The 4,449-nt window shown below is 49.5% G+C and overlaps 1 long non-coding RNA gene across 1 annotated transcript; it reads left to right on the top strand.

Moving 5' to 3' along the window:
• Window positions 1–383: 383 nt before the first annotated feature.
• Window positions 384–2,738, top strand: LOC127971909 (uncharacterized). Its single transcript, XR_008156959.1, has 4 exons — window positions 384–641; window positions 942–1,053; window positions 1,879–1,991; window positions 2,592–2,738. It is a non-coding gene; the product is annotated as an uncharacterized LOC127971909 (long non-coding RNA).
• Window positions 2,739–4,449: the final 1,711 nt, after the last annotated feature.

Below are 4,449 nucleotides of genomic sequence, written 5' to 3'. Positions count from 1 at the left end.
ACTGTTGAAAAGCTGATAATGTGGAAACTACAATATCATTTCCTTTTTCAGGATGTTGTGGTGAACAAAGTTTGAAGAACATTACTTATTTTAAATGTTTTTTAAAACATTTTAAAAGTCCAATTAAAAAAATAGTTTTGTATATATTAATTAAACATACAAACAATATTTGCTCTGTTTACTGGAAGCGTCTGTCACCAAAACAAATTGTCACAGGCCAGAGCGGACCACCAATTTTAACGGGTCTCGCTCCTCCCTCTAACTTCCACCTCGAGGAGGTCCCACAACACCCCAATGAATGGACGGACAACCAAGATTAAAATGTAACAATTTTATTTGTTTAAAAGTTTGGGGAAAGGGGAAGGGAAACTTTAAAACTAATGAGGACTCGAACTATTCTTTATCCACAACTACGGATTCCAGTCTCAATAACACTCCTCTTCGGCCCTTCCTCGACAACACTCCACTTCAGCCCTTACTTTCCAGCCGACTCCACTCCAGGTAAGTTTAAAGCAAGAGCTAGGCAGTTGACGTGCAGGGACCTTCTGGCCCTGGGGGGGGGGTGGACTTCAAGACCCAAGGCTGGGCTGTTAATGTGCAGAGGTTCCAGCTCTCAGGTAAGTACAGAGTTCAATACACAGGTGAGTATTCACAGGGCTAAGCTGTTAGCGTGCAGGGGTTCTAGCTCTCAGGTAAGTACAGGGTTCGATACACAGGTGGGTATTCACAGGGCTGAGCTGTTAGCATGCAGGGGTTCTAGCTCTCAAGTAAGTACAGTGTTCCATACACAGGTGGGTATTCACAGGGCTGAGCTGTTAGCGTGCAGGGGTTCTGGCTCTCAGGTAAATACAGAGTTCAATACACAGGTGAGTATTCACGGGGCTGGGCTGTTAATGTGCAGAGGTTCTAGCTCTCAGGTAAGTACAGCGTTCAATACACAGGTGAGTATTCACAGGGCTGGGCTGTTAGCGTGCCGGGGTTCTAGCTCTCAGGTAAATACAGTGTTCGATACACAGGTGGGTATTCACAGGGCTGGGCTGTTAGCGTGCAGGGGTTCTAGTTCTCAAGTAAGTATAGTGTTCGATACACAGGTAAGTATTCACAGGGCTGAGCTGTTAGCGTGCAGGGGTTCTAGCTCTCAAGTCAGTACAGTGTTCAATACACAGGTGAGTATTCACGGGGCTGGGCTGTTAACGTGCAGAGGTTCTAGCTCTCAGGTAAGTACAGCGTTCAATACACAGGTGGGTATTCACAGGGCTGGGCTGTTAGCGTGCAGGGGTTCTAGCTCTCAAGTCAGTACAGTGTTCAATACACAGGTGGGTATTCACAGGGCTGGGCTGTTAATGTGCAGGAGTTCTATCTCTCAGGTAAATACAGTGTTCAATACACAGGTGGGTATTCACAGGGCTGGGCTGTTAGCGTGCAGGGGTTCTAGCTCTCAAGTCAGTACAGTGTTCAATACACAGGTGGGTATTCACAGGGCTGGGCTGTTAATGTGCAGGAGTTCTATCTCTCAGGTAAATACAGTGTTCAATACACAGGTGGGTATTCACAGGGCTGGGCTGTTAATGTGCAGAGGTTCCAGCTCTCAGGTAAGTACAGAGTTCAATACACAGGTGAGTATTCACAGGGCTAAGCTGTTAGCGTGCAGGGGTTCTAGCTCTCAGGTAAGTACAGGGTTCGATACACAGGTGGGTATTCACAGGGCTGAGCTGTTAGCATGCAGGGGTTCTAGCTCTCAAGTAAGTACAGTGTTCCATACACAGGTGGGTATTCACAGGGCTGAGCTGTTAGCGTGCAGGGGTTCTGGCTCTCAGGTAAATACAGAGTTCAATACACAGGTGAGTATTCACGGGGCTGGGCTGTTAATGTGCAGAGGTTCTAGCTCTCAGGTAAGTACAGCGTTCAATACACAGGTGAGTATTCACAGGGCTGGGCTGTTAGCGTGCCGGGGTTCTAGCTCTCAGGTAAATACAGTGTTCGATACACAGGTGGGTATTCACAGGGCTGGGCTGTTAGCGTGCAGGGGTTCTAGTTCTCAAGTAAGTATAGTGTTCGATACACAGGTAAGTATTCACAGGGCTGAGCTGTTAGCGTGCAGGGGTTCTAGCTCTCAAGTCAGTACAGTGTTCAATACACAGGTGAGTATTCACGGGGCTGGGCTGTTAACGTGCAGAGGTTCTAGCTCTCAGGTAAGTACAGCGTTCAATACACAGGTGGGTATTCACAGGGCTGGGCTGTTAGCGTGCAGGGGTTCTAGCTCTCAAGTCAGTACAGTGTTCAATACACAGGTGGGTATTCACAGGGCTGGGCTGTTAATGTGCAGGAGTTCTATCTCTCAGGTAAATACAGTGTTCAATACACAGGTGGGTATTCACAGGGCTGGGCTGTTAGCGTGCAGGGGTTCTAGCTCTCAAGTCAGTACAGTGTTCAATACACAGGTGGGTATTCACAGGGCTGGGCTGTTAATGTGCAGGAGTTCTATCTCTCAGGTAAATACAGTGTTCAATACACAGGTGGGTATTCACAGGGCTGGGCTGTTAGCGTGCAGGAGTTCTATCTCTCAGGTAAATACAGTGTTCAATACACAGGTGGGTATTCACAGGGCTGGGCTGTTAATGTGCTACTCACCACTGAAGATATTCAGAGGTCTGTATTCCAAGCAGATACGAGTTTAGTCGATGACTGACGGCTGGTGGGCCTTACAGGTGAGACTGCAAACAATACTGGGCTTCCCGCCCAGCTTGACAGGGGGGCACACGGGGGAGGATCGGCTGTTGTCCTTCGCTTCCCTCGTCAAATAAACAGCACAGACGACACGCACAAGGCCGGTGGTTGCCGACAAGGCCAATGACACAACGTCACATGGATAAAAAGGATAAGGCTTTGATTTATAAGCTTACAGAGATTGCTGCGTGGGCAACGTCATCCAACCTCCTCCAGGGGCGCCCCCAACACGTCCGAGCTCCAGCTTACTTAAGGTAAAGACTGTGGTTGCCACCAATACACTACTCCTCTCCGTCAGGCCTCTTCCTACGACCAGGGACACAACCACGGACAAACACCACACACCACAAAGGCACTACAATTCTTCTCGTGTGTACACTTCAATATAGCAGCACTCACCGCACTCCACACACTCAGTGAAAGAAGATCGGTGGTGTATTCCCGTTTCGGGCTCAGAGTCCTGACAGGGCGTGTCAGATGGACAAAGGCAGGAGGGCAGACCACAGCAGGCAGATATATCGTACACCGGAGTCTCTCCGTCTTTCCCAGCGATCTCCAACGCAAGGCACTACTATCAACACTGAGCGAACACACAAGCACTGAGGATTATCAGATCAACACAAGGGGGGGGGGGGATTATCCACTGCTACGGAGAAATATGCAGTCGGAATCCTTCCTTAAAGGCAGTTAGTCTCCCTCCACATCCGTCATTCACTCTCCACAATATACAAGAAATGTTCTTAAAGTCTTCACCCACCAGTGCACAGTGTTGTCCTCTCCCAACACGAATTCAATGATCTCCTTCACTCAGGGGCCTTCCAAACGTAGGATCGTTCCTTCAACTCAATCCACAATAAGAGGTAAACACAACATATAAAAGGTCGATCACTTAACTTCCTCCGCACTTCCAATATCCATTTTCCTTGGATTCTCCGTTGCAGCCCGTAAATCGCAACATCCACGCCACACCAGCCACTTCCGTATCATGTGGAATAACAGCAGAACAAAACTACCTCCTCCTGTTCATAAACTAGCCCCTTTTATATCACTGCATCCTTCCCGATCCTCCAATCGGTATCCGACACATCCTCTTCCCACACCTGACATGTATGTTGGATAATTTTCCCGTCTTGGGCCAACCGGAACAGAACTTGTGTTTCACTTAAATTAGTCCGGGCGGAAATATTTCCCACACTACAGTTCCGCCCGGATTAGTCACCCAGTGACATCCTCCCCCGCCAAATCGTTCTAGTCCCTAGAACGTGGTTGTTCAACCCAATCCCCTTACCTCTCGGGGGGCCGTCCTCGGTTCTCTCGTTGGGACCGTCTGGGTGGTGACCCGGGGTCCAGTCTCCTTGGTTCAGCCTCTGGGAGCCTCGGAACTATGGCCCATGCTTGCAACGGCGGAGCGCACACAGTCGGAGCTGGTAATGCCTCTAGGGGAGGTCTAGGGTAGTTCGGGCATGGCCGAATCAAGTTGCGATGTAATACCCGTTCTGGTCCAGCCTTCCCCTCAGGTCGAAGTACATAGACCGGCTGCCCCAGCCGCTGTTGGTGCTGCACCACATATGGAACAGGCTCCCAACGGTCACTCAACTTCCCTTTCCCCTGTCGCCGGTTGTCCCGTACCAGCACTCTCTCTCCTGGTAACAACGGGGCTTCCCGGGCCGTCCGATCATATATCTGTTTGTTCTTAATTGCGGCAGCATTTATCCTCCCCGA

This window comes from Carassius gibelio, chromosome A4 (assembly GCF_023724105.1).
Source record: "Carassius gibelio isolate Cgi1373 ecotype wild population from Czech Republic chromosome A4, carGib1.2-hapl.c, whole genome shotgun sequence".
NCBI classification, from domain to species: Eukaryota; Metazoa; Chordata; class Actinopteri; order Cypriniformes; family Cyprinidae; genus Carassius; species Carassius gibelio.
This window is presented reverse-complemented; position numbering and strand designations above follow the sequence as displayed.